At 44.5% G+C, this 17,081-nt stretch overlaps 1 protein-coding gene across 3 annotated transcripts in view; it reads right to left on the bottom strand.

Annotated features, from left to right (window-relative positions):
- The window catches only part of itprid2 (ITPR interacting domain containing 2), a 166,584-nt gene that overhangs the window by 115,982 nt on the left and 33,521 nt on the right, over positions 1 to 17,081 (bottom strand). The window lies entirely within an intron of this gene.

Here is a 17,081-nt window from a genome sequence, read left to right as displayed (position 1 = left end):
GGTGCCTAGACGTAGCAACACTGGCAACTTTCTGCTCCCCAGGCCTAGAATACCGGACGCTAAAATGCCGCCCCTACTTCCTCCCGCGGGAGTTCACCTCCGTTATCCTGATGGCAGTTTACATCCCACCCCATGCAGACGTGAAGATCGCGAGGGTCGAAATATACTCCACTACGAATAGCCTTGAGATGAAACATCCTGAGGCCTTGTTCACCGTGGCCGGGGACTTCAATCAGGCCAAGCTCAAGAGCATATGACCAAGTTACCACCAACACGTCTCCTGTTCCACCAGAGGCCCAAACATCCTAGGCCACTGCTACACAAATATCAAACATGCCTACCGCTCTATCACCCGCCCACACTTTGGCAAATCAGACCACAAGGCTGTGCTCCTGCTCCCACCACACAAGCAAAAACTGAAGCGGGAGAATCCATCAGAGTCGTGTAATGTTGGTCTGAGGAATCAGATGATCTCCTACGGGGCTGCTTGGAGTCTGTGGACTGGTCAGTATTTAAAAACTCTGGGACCAACTTGAACGAGTATGCCACTACAGTAACAAACTTCATTACTAAGTGTGTAGAAGACTGTGTGCCAAAGAAGTAAATCCGTATGTTCCCCAAGTGGAAACTATGGATGAACAGGGATGAACTGTGCGAGAACCTCTCCGGCTATGTCGAGGGCATCCTGAAACCCATTGTACAAAGAACCCCCAGCTTTTGTCGCGACACGACGGACTTCCTACAGAAACTCGGCACACATGGAGCAGTTGAACCAGGAGCGCTCCTCGTCACAATGGATGTCTCAGCACTCTACACCAGCATCCCCCATGACGATGGCATTGCTGCAACGGCCTCAGTGCTCAGCGCCAACAACTGCCAGTTTCCAGATGCAATTTTACATCTCATCCGCTTCATCCTGGACCACAATATCTTCACCTTCAACAACCAATTCTTCATCCAGACACACGGAACAGCCATGGGGACCAAATTTGCACCTCAATATGCCAACATCTTCATGCACAGGTTCGAACAAGACTTCTTCACCGCACGGGACCTTCAACCGGTGCTATACACTAGATACATCGATGACATTTTCTTCCTTTGGACTCATGGTGAACAATCACTGAAACAACTCTATGATGACATCAACAAGTTCCATCCCACCATCAGGCTCACCATAGACTACTCTCCGGAATCGGTTGCATTCTTGGACACGCGCATCTCCATTAAGGACGGTCACCTCAGCACCTCACTGTACCGCAAGCCCACGGATAACCTCACGATGCTCCACTTCTCCAGCTTCCACCCTAAACACGTTAAAGAAGCCATCCCCTACGGACAAGCCCTCCGTATACACAGGATCTGCTCGGATGAGGAGGATCGCAACAGACACCTCCAGACGCTGAAAGATGCCCTCATAAGAACAGGATATGGCGCTAGACTCATTGATCAACAGTTCCAACGCGCCACAGCGAAAAACCGCACCGACCTCCTCAGAAGACAAACACGGGACACAGTGGACAGAGTACCCTTCGTTGTCCAGTACTTCCCCGGAGCGGAGAAGCTACGGCATCTCCTCCGGAGCCTTCAACATGTCATTGATGAAGACGAACATCTCGCCAAGGCCATCCCCACACCCCCACTTCTTGCCTTCAAACAACCGCACAACCTCAAACAGACCATTGTCCGCAGCAAACTACCCAGCCTTCAGGAGAACAGTGACCAAGACACCACACAACCCTGCCACAGCAACCTCTGCAAGACGTGCCGGATCATCGACACAGATGCCATCATCTCACGTGAGAACACCATCCACCAGGTACACGGTACATACTCTTGCAACTCGGCCAACGTTGTCTACCTGATACGCTGCAAGAAAGGATGTCCCGAGGCATGGTACATTGGGGAAACTATGCAGACGCTGCGACAACGGATGAATGAACACCGCTCGACAATCACCAGGCAAGACTGTTCTCTTCCTGTTGGGGAGCACTTCAGCGGTCACGGGCATTCGGCCTCTGATATTCGGGTAAGCGTTCTACAAGGCGGCCTTCGCGACACACGACAGCGCAGAGTCGCGGAGCAGAAACTGATAGCCAGGTTCCGCACACACAAGGACGGCCTCAACCGGGATATTGGGTTTATGTCACACTATTTCACATAAATATTTCTGCTTTTTTCCTCCTGAGTCTTTATCATGCGATCCTAGAATCAGAATTTATGTCACACTATTTGTAACTCCCACAGTTGCGTGGACCTGCAGAGTTTCACTGGCTGTCTTGTCTGGAGACAATACACATCTTTTTAGCCTGTCTTGATGCTCTCTCCACTCCCATTGTTTTGTTTCTTAAAGACTGGATTAGTTGTAAGTATTCGCATTCCAACCATTATTCATGTAAATTGAGTCTGTGTCTTATAAGTTCTGTTTGTGAACAGAATTCCCACTCACCTGAAGAAGGGGCTCAGAGCCTCGAAAGCTTGTGTGGCTTTTGCTACCAAATAAACCTGTTGGACTTTAACCTGGTGTTGTTAAACTTCTTACTGTGAACAGGGATATCCACTGCTTGCTGAAATCCAGGTCTGAGGCATTCAAGTCAGGCGACACTGACCTACACAAGAAAGCCAGATATGATCTAAGGATATCCATCAAAGATGCCAAAAGACAGCACCGGACCAAGCTGGAGTCCCAGGCTAGCCACACCGACCCCTGCTGACTATGGCAAGGTCTGCAAGACATAACAGGCTATAAGATGAAGGTATGTAAAATCGCCGGCTCCAACGCACCCCTCCCTGATGAGCTCAATGCATTCTACGCCCGTTTTGAGCAAAAGGTCAGCGACAGCATTCCCTCCACCCCAGAAGCCCTGGGTGAACCTGTATCTGGGGTCACCATTGCAGATGTCAGAGCAGCTTTCTTGAAGGTCAACCCACAGAAAGCGACTGGCCCGGATGGGGTACCCGGACGAGCACTCAGATTCTACGCGGATCAGCTGGCGGAGGTATTCACAGACATCTTCAACCTCTCTTTACAACAATCTGAGGTCCCTATCTGCTTCAAGAAGACGACCATCGTCCCGGTACCTAAGAAAAACCAAGCAGCTATCGGCCGGTGGCTCTGACATCCAACATTATGAAGTGCTTCGAAAGGCTAGTCATGGCACGAATCAATTCCAGCCTCCCGGACTACCTGGATCCACTACAGTTTGCCTATCACCGCATTAGGTCCACAGTAGATGCCATCTCCCTGGCTCTGCACTCAACACTGGAACACTTAGATAACAAGCACACCTACATCAGACTCCTATTTATTGACAACAGCTCAGCCTTCATCACCATTACTCCCACAAAACTCATCTCCAAACTCCATGGCCTGGGTCTCGGCACCTCCCTCTGTGACTGGATCCTGAACTTCCTAACTCACGGACCACAGTAAGGATAGGCAACAACACCTCCTCCACGATCATCCTCAACACTGGTGCCCCACAAGGTTGTGTTCTCAGCCCCCTACTGTACTCCTTATACACCTATGACTGTGTGGCCAAATTCCCCTCCAATTCGACCTTCAAGTTTGCTGACGACACCACCATGGTGGATCTGATCCCAAACAATGATGAGACAGAGTACAGGAATGAGATAGAGAATCTGAAGAACTGGTGATACAACAATAATCTCTCCCTCAATGTCAACAAAACGAAGGAGATTGTCATCGACTTCAGGAAGCGTAAAGGAGAACATGCGCCTGTCTACATCAATGGAGACGAAGTAGAAAGGGTTGAGAGCTTCAAGTGTTTAGGCGTCCAGATCACCAACAACCTATCCTGGTCCCCCCATGCCGACACTATCGTTACAAAAGCTCACCAACTTTCTCAGAAGACTAAGGAAATTTGGCATGTCAGCTACGACTCTCACCAACCTTTACAGATGCACCATAGAAAGCATTCTTTCTGGTTGTATCACAGCTTGGTATGGCTCCTGCTCTGCCCAGGACCGCAAGGCACCAGAAAAGGTCGTGAATGTAGCCCAATCCATCACGTAAACCAGCCTCCCATCCATTGACTCTGTCTACACTTTCTGCTGCCTCGGCAAAGCAGCCAGCATAATTAAGGACCCCACACACCCAAGACATTCTCTCTTCCACCTTCTTCCATCGGGAAAAAGATACAAAAGTCTGAGGTCACGTACCAACCGACTCAAGAACAGCTTCTTCCCTGCTGCTGTCAGACTTTTGAATGGACTTGCCTTGCATTAAGTTGATATTTCTCTGCACCCTAGCTATGACTGTAACACTACATTCTGCACTCTCTCGTTTCCTTCTCTATGAACGGTATGCTTTGTCTGTATAGCAGCCAAGAAACAATACTTTTCACTGTACGTTAATACATGTGACAATAATAAATCAAATCAAATCAGTGAGTGAAGCTACCAGGCAGACATTCTTTGTCAGATGCTATCCTATTAAGTCTCTCTTAATGAAATTATTTAATATATTTATAATTTGCATCATCACTCCCGCTTAAGTGTCAAACTGCTCCGGCTTCCAATATCCAGAATCAGATAGCACCAGAATCACATTCCAACTTTGCAGTTACATTGGGCATCAGACAGCACATGACAACACGCACAGACATGTGTACACGTACACACATTCCATTCCACAATATATTCTGGAAATGGAAGTTCGTCTGACTACAACTGAGTCTGGCTACTCACCTGTACTGTAACAGCAAAACCTGTAAAACAAGTCCAGGAGCAAACCAAAGTAGTTAGGTCACACTGTTAAATCCCCAGAATTCAGCTAAATTCAGAGAATTACCAGTTCACGTAGAACAGATAGTCCAACCTTCTGCATGGTGGTGGTGCTGTGGAGGAGGAGGAAGGGGGGGCGGGGGGCACATTTCAATTTCTCTCTCAAGGGACCGATGAGCAAATTTCAATAAGATTTGGCACAACATTAAACATTAATTTTAAAAGAAACCTGAGGGGTATGAAAAGAACCAACTTGCTGAAAAAGCAATAAATTGATAATTTAATAAATTAGTAATAAAGATGACCATTACATTGCGTGGGTGATAGTGCACATGTCAGTTCACTCCCACTCTTAGGGTGCTCACTCACTCACCCTTATCCACTGTGAGAGTGGGTGGGAGTGGACATTGGTATGTAGGGACGATGGTGAATGAGAACCCTGAGACTCAGAGAGAGTAAGGCAAACATACATGCGCACACGTGGCTTTACAGCATTCTTCAGTTACATGTCCAACAAGCTTGGTGGGTCGGGATCCAAAGGGCTTTGGGGCTGAAATCCGGCTAGAGTTGGACAAGCCTGGCATAGAGTAGAGTATCAACAAGGAGTTACCTGACATTTTACATTTCGATCTCTCCTAATGTGGAGATGCCGGCGTTGGACTGGGGTGGGCACAGTAAGAAGTCTCACAACACCAGGTTAAAGTCCAACAGGTTTATTTGGAATCACGAGCTTTCAGAGCGCTGCTCCTTCATCAGGTGATTGATTCCAAATAAACCTGTTGGACTTTAACCTGGCGTTGTGATACTTCTTAACATTACTTTAAGCATTTATAGTACTTCTCCCACTTTGTGAGCTCCTTCCCTTCACAGCTCCTTTTTTGTTCTGTCCCTTGCCATCTTCCATTAGGACCATAAGCCACTCTTACATCAGTGGCACTTTTCATTAACATAGCAATGACAAATATTGGGACGGCTCAACAGCAGTTTATATAAAGTTCTGGGATTCATAGAATAGAATCTTTACAGTACAGAAGGCTGCCATTCAGCCCTTCAAGTCTGTACCGACCACATCCCACCCAGGCCCTATTCTCATAATACCAAACATTTACCCTGCTAACCCCCTTGACGTGGAGATGCCGGCGTTGGACTGGGGTGAACACAGTAAGGATTCTAACAACACCAGGTTAAAGTCCAACAGGTTTATTTGGTAGCAAACGCCACTAGCTTTCGGAGCAGCGAAGGAGCAGCGCTCCGAAAGCTAGTGACGTTTGCTACCAAATAAACCTGTTGGACTTTAACCTGGTGTTGTTTAACCCCCTTGACACCAGGGTCAATTTACCATGCCCAATCAACCTCACCTGCACATCGTTGGACAGTGGGAGGAAACCGGAGCACCTGGAGGAAACCCATGCAGACACAGGGAGAATGTGCAAACTCCACACAGACAGTGACCCGGGGCCAGCAGTGCTAACCACTATGCCACTCAGTGATTCTCCAGTGTTTTTCCATGAATCTATCGATTCACATAGCCTGCAAAATCCATTGCCTCAGTGAACTGCATTCTCAATGTATAAAAAGCCAGGGTCCATGCCAAAAGGAAAAACATTCTCGTAACACTGTATCCTCCTTATGCTGACATCATACATTAGATCGGTACCCTCTGTACAACGAGGAGATGCTTTAGGTTTTCCTCCTCCCCGCTGAAGTAGATTCTGCCTTTCTCTGCTCCCTCCCAATGATTTTGAGAAACTAACAAAACTGTGTTGACAAATTACTCTCATTTTGTAACAGCATGGGCCTTCAAGGAGGCATATTCCAAGAGTCACCTGATCGGTGAGGACCCAATGGATTGCCTTGATGGGAAGCTGATCCAATCAGCAGGAGGGTGTGTACCATGGGTCAAGGAGGGACTCTCAGTTGGAGGCAGGGAGTTGAATAGAGCAGCCGCATTGTAACTTGTTATGTATATATTATTCTTTATTTGCCAATAGAGCCGTTTGTTCATCCAAGTTACACTGATCAATCTATGAGACATTTGTTTGTGAACTGCAAAGGCATCAACTCAGTTAAAGCACATTATGGGCAAAGACATGAAAAAAAAAGGCATTCAAAACATTCTTAGTGAAAGATATTGGGATTTGCCCTCCTGCTTCCTCTTCTGGCAATTTGACAAAGCAATAAAGAGTGGATACAGCCTTCAAAGTAATTCAATGTTGAGCCTTTCAGAGAGTGCCCCAGTAAAATTCTAATACTTGCAAAGTCGATCTTAAAACGTGGACTTCAACTGTCACAAGCCAGCTTTAAAGAGATGACATAAAGCGGTCAATTAAATACTGAGACTACCAAAGCCATTATTTTCAGTCACCACAACAAACGCCAGTCCCTCTTCACTGACTCCACTCAGCTCATCTGCTTTGACCAAGTTTTCAGTCACTGGCTCCAGTACTTGTGTGAGACTTGGTATCTGTGAAATGCATCAGGATGTTTTATTAAACTAAAGGTGCTCTATCAATACAGGCTGTCCTTGTCAGTCCACAATAGCGTGTAAAATTCACTGCCTCAGTGAAACATCATTGGGCTTATGCAGAGAAAGCCTGACAGAGCTGTACAAGTGATGTGCACAGAATCTACTTGTCACTGAAGGCCATTTCTTGAAATTAAGTTTCCATTTCATGATGACCCATTAATTTGCCAGCATGAGGTTTATAGCTGATAAAATTAAAGCTTACAAAGCTGCCTTGGGGAAAGTCTAATGGTTTATTTTGCACTGGAGGGCTCTGCAGGCATTTCCTGAACATTATCACAGTTCCTGCACTTGCACAGCACTCTACATTAAGGTACCCATCCCCTCGTAACTATGGTAAATATAATTAAAATAAATAACTTCAGCTGGTAAAAACAAAGTGTAATATTCTGATATTTTAAATTATGTAAACCATCAATATTGCATCCAATTACATCTCATTTTTAATAGTATTCTATTAATAGCACACATTAAAGGAACTGAACAGTGAGTTTAGAAAGGGAAAGGTTTATTCACCATAATTCTTTTTAACCTATGAAATAATGGATTTAACTGCTGTAACATTTCTTGTTCAAAGACAAATGGAGAAAAGGTATGTTAAAAGCTCTTCGAAGATACTGGAAAAGAGATGGAGGGTCTACAGTGTATGGTGCCATAAAGGGAATGGTAAAAAGTTGCTCGAATTTGTTTCCATTTTATTTGGGGTACACTTTCAAATGAGACATTAAACCCAGGCTCCACATGCCCTCACAGATGGACCTAAAAGATCCCGCGGCATTATTTCGGAGAAGAGTTATCCCGTGTCCTTGCCAAAATTTCTCAGTCAACAACACAAAATCAGATTACATTGTTGTTTCTGGGAGCTCCCATTCCAACAGTGACTGCCGCCGGAATTCTACCGCCCTGCCCACCACAGAATCGGAGTGGGCGAGGGGCGGACAATGGAAATGTCCGTTGACCTCGGGCGGGATTTTCAGGTCTCGGGTCGAGCGAGGCCATAAAACCCCGCTCGTCATGTCAGAAGTGCTTCACTGTCTGTAAAGCACTTTGAGGTTTCTGGTGGTTGTGAAAATCACAGTGCAAGTCTTTCTTTAATTTGAAGTTACTTAATTTGAAGAACCCGAGCATTCCATTTTAACCGTTAATTCTCACATTATCCGGCAGCAACAGAGTAAGGTTTTTAGCAAAACATTGAATTATCAGGAGCACATTGTAGGTTTAGAACTTTGAAAAAGCAGTTTCTAAAGAAGCAATTAATTCCGTGAAATCTCATCCAATTGAAATTGTAACAATAGTTGATTTATGAACACATAAATTAGGAGTAGGCGACTCGGCTCTTCAAGCCTGTTCTGCCAGCCAATAATATCATGGCTGATTTGATTGTGTCTTCAACTTCCAAGAACAAAGAACAATACAGCACAGGAACAGGCCCTTAAGAACATAAGAACATAAGAAATAGGAGCAGGAGTAGGCCATCTAGCCTCTCGAGCCTGCCCCGCCATTCAATAAGATCATGGCTGATCTGACGTGGATCAGTACCACTTACCCGCCTGATCCCCATAACCCTTAATTCCCTTACCGATCAGGAATCCATCCATCCGTGCTTTAAACATATTCAGCGAGGTAGCCTCCACCACCTCAGTGGGCAGAGAATTCCAGAGATTCACCACCCTCTGGGAGAAGAAGTTCCTCCTCAACTCTGTCTTAAACCGACCCCCCTTTATTTTGAGGCTGTGTCCTCTAGTTTTAACTTCCTTACTAAGTGGAAAGAATCTCTCCGCCTCCACCCTATCCAGCCCCCGCATTATCTTATAAGTCTCCATAAGATCCCCCCTCATCCTTCTAAACTCCAACGAGTACAAACCCAATCTCCTCAGCCTCTCCTCATAATCCAAACCCCTCATCTCCGGTATCAACCTGGTGAACCTTCTCTGCACTCCCTCCAATGCCAATATATCCTTCCTCATATAAGGGGACCAATACTGCACACAGTATTCCAGCTGCGGCCTCACCAATGCCCTGTACAGGTGCATCAAGACATCCCTGCTTTTATATTCTATCCCCTTCGCAATATAGGCCAACATCCCATTTGCCTTCTTGATCACCTTTTTTTTATCCCTTCGGCCCTCCAAGCCTGCACCGATCATGTGTTCCTAACTAGACCATCCGTTTGTATCCCTCTATTCCCAGTCTGTTCAAATTCCCATATACCCCCCAGTAATCTTTCATCCAATTGCTTATCAAGAATCTATTTAGCTCTGCCTTAAAAATATTCAAAGATTCTGCTTCCACTGTCTTTGAGGAAGAAAATTCCAAAGACTCACTACATTCAAGAGAAAACATTTCTCCTCATCTCGGTCTTAGCTGGCCGATCCATATTTTAACCAGTGGCCCCTGGTTCCAGCCTGTCCCACAACAGGAAACAACCTCTCACATCGACCGTGTCAAGATCTCTCAGGATCTTAAATGTTTCAATCAAGTCGCTTCTTACTCTTCTAAACTCAAGCAGATACAAACCTATCCTGTCCAACTGTTCCTCATAGGGCAGCCCTTCCATTCCAGATATTAGTTGTGTAAACTTCCAACATATTTACATCCTTCCTTAAATAAGAAGACCAATCATGTACATTGTAATCCAGAAGTGGTCTCAGCAATGCCCCATATAATCAAAGCATATCCCTCTCTACTTTTTGTGTTCAATTTCCCTCTGAATAAATGATAGCACTCTATTAGTTTCCATAATTACTTTCTGTACCTGCATACCAGCCTTTTGCAATTCATACACCATATCCCTCTGCATCTCAGAGCTCTGCAATCTCTCACCAGTTAGATAATATGCTTCTCTTTTATTCTTTCTGCCAAAATGGACAATTTTGTATTTTCCCACACGATACTCCATTTGTCAGATCCTTGTCCACTCACTTACGAGAAGCATTTGAGGACTCTGAGTCTGTACTCGATTAAATTTAGAAGGATATGGGGAAATCTCATTGAAACTTACTGAAAGGCCTATATAGAGTGAGAAGTTTAACAACACCAGGTTAAAGTCCAACAGGTTTATTTGGTAGCAAAAGCCACACAAGCTTTCGGAGCTCTAAGATGATTAGTTGTAAGTATTCGCATTCCAACCATTATTCATGTAAATTGAGTTTGTGTCTTTATATGCCCTGTTTGTGAACAGAATTCCCACTCACCTGAAGAAGGAGCTTAGAGCTCCGAAAGCTTGTGTGGCTTTTGCTACCAAATAAACCTGTTGGACTTTAACCTGGTGTTGTTAAACTTCTTACTGTGTTTACCCCAGTCCAACGCCGGCATCTCCACATCATGACTATATAGAGTGGACATGGGAAAGATCTTTCCATGATAGGTGAGACTAGGATCGGAGGGCACAGCTTCAGAATGAAGGGACGACCCTTTAGAACTGAGATGAGAAGGGATTTCTTCAGCCAGAGGATGGTGAATCTATGGAATTCATTGCCACAGAAGGCTGTAGAGGCCCGGTCATTGAGTATATTTAAGACAGAGATAGTCAGGTTCTTGATTGGTAAGGGCATCAAAGGTTACGGGGGAAAGGCAGGAGAATGGGGTTGAGAAACTTATCAGCCATGATTGAATGGCGAAGCAGATTCAATGGGCCGAATGGCCTAATTTTGCTCCGATGGCTTATGGTCTTAACCTACCGACATCCCTTTGCAGCCTCATGTCCTCTTCACAACTTGCTACTTACCTTTGTGTCATGACTTGCACAAAGTTAGCAAACAAATAAAAGTAAATAGCACCAATTGAATTGGATATTATACTAACTCATATGTTTAAACAATTGCAACATGATACAGATCATTAGGAATGTAGCATTTCCTGCATACTGCAAACGAAACAATCTTTATCCAACTGTATAAACAGTGATTTTGGTCACATTTCTTCTTACACTCAGCTGTGTGTTTACACAGTTGCTCATATGTAAAAAGGCACAAAGTTATTTAAAATACCAAGTTGTTAGAACTCAAGTTTAAAAATATTTCCAATTTTGCCACATCTAACACAATAGTAGACTCCTCATCCTACATGAATGAGTTTGCAATCACTTTTGATCATAAATCTCATCTCTAATATTTCCCTGATGTCGACATCTGCACAAGTGATATCCCGACAGAGTGTAAAAATAAAGTGTAAAAAAGTCCACTCCTCCATTATACCCAACACTTCTCCTATCACCCATGGCACCTTCCCCTTCAATCGCAAAAGGTGCAACACCTGCCCCTTTAGCTCTTCCAAAGCTCACCATCCAAGGCCCAAAACACTCATTCCAGGTTAAGAAGTGTTTCACTTGCATCTCTTGCAATTTGGTCCACTGCATTCGCTGCTCCCAATGTGGTCTCCTCTATAATCGGAGAGACGAAACGCAGACTAGGTGATTGCTTTGCTGAACACCTTTGGTCGCAATCAGGACCTTCTCGTTGCTTGCCATTTTAACACATGATCCTACTCCCATGCCTGTCCTTGGCCTGCTTCAATGTTCCAGTGAAGCTCAACGCAAACTGGAGGAACAGTATCTCATCTTCCGGCTGGGCACTTTACAGCCCTCCGGTCTCAACATCGAATTCAACAACTTCAAATGATTAGCCCGATGCCACCTTGACCCCTTAGTTTTCATTTCATTTCATTTTTAACTGTTCCCTACCTTTTATTTCTTTATTGTCTTTCTTCATTTTTCTTCCCCCCACTCTTTCCCCCTATTTTATCCCCCTCTTCTTACCTTTTCTCCCCCTTTTCTCAATTTTATCTCTCCCACCCATCTCCCCCCTCCCTCCACATCTTCATCTGTCACAGTTTACCCTCTGATTCCAGCTTCTCTGCCATTTGGCCATTCACACCTTCTATTCTCTCTATTAAGTCTATTGCCATTAGCAGCCTTTCCCCTTGGTTTTGTGGCTATAACTCATCTTTCATTCCCTCTCCCTACAGTATAAATATCTACCACTTTCTACGCCTTTTAACTTTGACAAAGGGTCATCTGAACTCGAAACATCAGCTCTTTTCTCTCCTTACAGATGCTGCCAGACCTGCTGAGATTTTCCAGCATTTTCTCTTTTGGTTTCAGATTCCAGCATCCGCAGTAATTTGCTTTTATCCAGAGAATTAAGTGCGTTCAGGAGACTTAATGTATGTCTTGGTAACAGTTTCAGTTGGTGGAGAAGAAATCATATTTACTCAATATGCTTCTTGAAGTGATACTATTAGAATAGGCCACTAAACAACTATATTTTACCCTCTTAAGTAACTCAAAATTATCTCTTTAGGTACAGCCAAGACTTGTAGGGCAGATACTGAATGTGTGTCCTTGGCTATCTTCAGTTCAATTTGTCTTGGAATTAAAATTTCACTCATTACCTAAATCTTAAAGTAATGGCATAAAATTGAAACCCCTCTGCAGCAGAGACCAGTTTCACATCATCCTATAGATCAGCCAGGATTTGCAGGCTTGCAATCTGGCTTGCAACACAGCACCCTCCCAGTGAGGAACAAACTAACGTATCAGCAGTAAATTACACTTTGAAGGAGACCCACAAGAACATGCCATCTCAGAACCAACGCATTTCTAGTTCGACCATTAACCATCTGTTGTTTTATAAAATACACACAATATTGTTTCTTTTCTTTGCAGCAGGACTGATCAATTTAATTGAACTGACCTCTGGGGTTATATTCAGCTGACCAAACCTTTAACCAGTAAAGCATTAAATACACATTTTTAATACCTATTCACGCTCTGGATGTGGGCATTGCCAGCGAGGTTGACATTCATTGAATATCCCTATTTACCCTTGAGAAGGGAGCAATGGACCACCTTCTTGAACTGCGGCAGTCTGTGCGCTTGACATTTGAGAAGGATATTCTATTTTGTACTCTCACACGGGACAACTCACAAAGGATGCATCATTTTCACATCACTTAAGTAGATAACCACATTCTGTAAAATGAAATTGTCATTTTGAAGAAACCACAAGTGTAAAAATGAATGTGTAGTTTTCACAGGCCACAACACCCTGCAGTGCCTGGATAATCAACACACTAATTGAAGTTCTCGGAATACGGTAACTGAAAATACTAACACAAAGTATTTGTAAACAGAAAGAGCAAAGTACACAATTAAGCTGCAGAGTTGTTAAAATAAAATGGGTTTCCTGTGCTGAATGATGAGGCTACACACAAGATAATTTGCCCACAGGGGAACAGGTCTAGCAGAAGCGCCCAGTAAATACCATGTATTAACACTACACCTCCTAGCTGTGCAGTTTATATTCGTAAATTTTCTAACACTGATTTGTTCTCTACATGAACATATTTTATTTGCTGTTACCGAAGAGAAGCATACCTGGTATTCTACTCCCTTTAAGCAGTTTCAAATAGCACAGTTTACTCTCAAAAACTGTGAGAGATTGAAAGAGTTGCAACCAGCAATTTTTTAAAAAAAATCACTGCCAGATGAAATCAGAATCAGAATTAAAGCAGATCTCATCGAATCATAGAGAATTATAGAATCATACAGTGCAGAAGAGGCCCTTTGGCCCATCAAGTCTGCACCAACACACGAGAAACACCTGAACCTCCCACCTAATCCCATTCGCCAGCATTTGGCCCATAGCCTTGAATGTAATGACATGCTAAGACCTCATCCATTTTTAAAAGTTGTGAGGCAACATGCCTCCACCACCCTCCCAGGCAGCGCATTCCAGACCATCTGGGTAAAAAGATTTTTCCTCACATCCCCCCCTAAACCTCCTGCCCCTCACCTTGAACTTGTGGCTCCTCGTGACTGACCTTTCAACGAAGGGGGACAGCTGCTTCCTATCCACCCTGCCCATGTCCCTCATAATCTTGTGCACCTCGATCAGGTCACCCCTCAGCCTTCTCTGCTCCAACAAAAACAACCCAAGCCTATCCGACCTCTCTTCATAACTTAAATGTTCCATCCTAGGCAGCATCCAGCATCGGGTGGCACGGTAGCACAGTGGTTAGCACTGCTGCCTCACAGCGCCAGGGACTCGGGTTCGATTCCCAGCTTGGTTCACTGTCTGTGTGGAGTTTGCACATTCTCCCCGTGTCTGTGTGCGTTTCCTCCGGGGTGCTCCGGTTTCCTCCCACAGGCCAAAGATGTGCGGGTTAGTTGGATTGGCCATGCTAAATTGCCCCTTAGTGTCAGGGGAACCAGGTAGGGTAAATGCTTGGTGTTATGGGGATAGGGCCCTGGGTGGGATTGTAGCTCGTGCAGACTCGATGGGCTGAATGGCCTCCTTCTGCACTGTAGGGATTCTACGAATGATTCTGAAATGCAAGTACCGTTGTGCAGGCAAAATGCTTTTCAGGTTCACTGTCCAAAATTTACCATCAGTTACAACTAAATTACTAACCTTATTAGGGATTTAATAGGAGATAGGAGGGCTCTTTTAAATTCATATAAAGACACATAGCTAGGCAGTGGGTTGCTTACTGTACATTAGATTCATACCATCCTGAAAGCTCTGGATGGATATCTAAATAAAAAACACATTCCAAACACGGGGCGGCACGGTGGCAAGTTGTTAGCACAGCGACCTGGGTTCAATTCCAGCCTCGGGTGCCTGTCTGTGTGGAGCTTGCACATTCTCCCTGTGTCTGCGTGGGTTTCCTCCGGGTGCTCCGGTTTCCTCCCACAGTCCAAAGCTGTGCGAGTTAGTTTGATTGACCATGTTAAATTGCTCCTTAGTGTCAGGGGAATTAACAGGGTAAATATGTGGGGTTACAGGGATGGGGCCTGGGTGGGATAGTTGTCGGTGCAGACTCGATGGGCCAAATGGCCTCCTTCTGCACTGTAAGGATTCTACAATTCTATGTTACCCATCTATAAGCAACGACTATTAGCTCAAAAATACAAAGACCTTTTATATTGTATATTTTACTAAACCAAACTCAAAGGGGAATAGTCAGCTTCTGTATTACTGAACAATGACAAATGATTTTGCAAATACACACTGTGAGCTCAAACTCCAATTGAATTGGCAAATTTTTCTGGTGAAGAAACAGAAAGAAAGAACAAGGAATTCAGGCTGGCCCAGAATGAGAGCCATCAATACAACCTCACTAAACCGGAGAACAAGAACAGATCCAAGCTCTCTGGCACCACCGCAATCAGGTACCATGCACCAGAAGCAGCTTTGATAGATCTATTGTCCGCTTCTAGAAAGAATTCTTGAGTGTCAGCTGTGGCTCAGTCAGTAGCTTTCGCATCTCTGAATTCAAGTCAGACTCAAGGACTTGAGCACTTAACCCAAGATCACACTTCAATGCAGCTCTGATTGAAATACTATCAGGGGGTGCTAGCTTTTCAATGAGCTGTTAAGCCAAGGTTTAATCTGTCCTCTCGGATGAACATAAAAGATCTCACAGCACCACTTTGACAAGCAAGCTCTCCCCGTGTCCTGGCTAATATTGATCCCGCATCTAACAGGTGCTAGAATGCAGCTTGCTGTTTCCAGGATTTTAATGTGTTCAAACTGACTACCGTGTTTCCTATAACAGAACTGTGCCTTACACTTCAACAAAATGTACATCAGTGGCTGAAAAGCACTTTGATGTTTGAAAGTCATGAGTCATTCAATCTTTCCTTTCTGACGTAATTTGGTACGTCTGCGACGACTCTCACCAATTTTTACAGATGCACCATAGAAAGCATTCTTTCTGGTTGTATCACAGCTTGGTATGGCTCCTGCTCTGTCCCAGACCGCAAGAAACTACAAAGGGTTGCGAACGTAGGACAGTCCATCACGCAAACCAGCCTCCCATCCTTCGACTCCATCTACACTTCCCGCTGCCTCGGAAAGACAGCCAGCGTAAACTAGAACCCCATGCATCCCGGAATACTCTCTTCCACCTTCTTCAGTTGGGAGAAAGATGCAAAAGTAACAACCAGCTCGAGAACAGCTTCTCCCCTGCTGCCATCAGAATTTTGAATGGTCCTATCATGCATTAAGCTAATCTTCTCTTCACCCGATCTGTAACTGCAACCCTGTCTTCTGCACCCTCTCCTTTCCTTCTCCCCTATGTACTTTATGAACAGTATGCTCTGCCTGTATAGCACACAAGAAACAATAGAAACATAGAAACTAGGAGTAGTAGTAGACCATTCGGCCCTTCGAACCTGCTCCGACATTCATCTTGATCATGGCCGAACATCGAATTCAATATCCTGATCCCCCATTCCTCCCATATCCCTTGATCCCTTTAGCCTCAAGGGCTATATCTAATTTCTTCTTGAAATCACACAACGTTTTGGCCTCAACTACATTTGGTGGTAGTGAATTTCACACGTTCACCACCCTCTGTGAAGAAATTTCTCCTCACCTCAGTTCTAAAAGGTTTACCCCTTATCCTTAAGGTTTACCCCTAATTCTGGAACTTTCTCCCCGCCCCCCCCCCCCTCCCAGGGTCGACTACTTGAAGCACATTAAACATAATATTACTTAAAGCAGGGGGGACATTTGCAACGTCTCTCAATCTTTTCCCTGCTTTCGAAACATTTAGGATGGTTTCTTAGGAAAAGTGGAGGAGGGATGACTGGAACATAAGTCTCCGAAGCAACACTCAGCCAAAAACATTTAGACATTTCTACATTAGAAAAACCAGAGTCTATGTAAGCTTACATCTAACAGAGTCCCATTATACATCAATCATAATCAAAGTGTCAGCTTTAATATCCACTTAATATTGTGTTTAAATTCTCATGCCAGTCTATTTTTATGGGGAGATGGGTTCACTGTATTACGTGCTTCTC

The sequence above is a fragment of the Mustelus asterias genome, chromosome 14, assembly GCF_964213995.1.
Source record: "Mustelus asterias chromosome 14, sMusAst1.hap1.1, whole genome shotgun sequence".
Taxonomy (NCBI): Eukaryota; Metazoa; Chordata; class Chondrichthyes; order Carcharhiniformes; family Triakidae; genus Mustelus; species Mustelus asterias.
The sequence above is the reverse complement of the archived record's forward strand: the minus strand, read 5'-3'. Positions and strand labels throughout refer to the sequence as shown.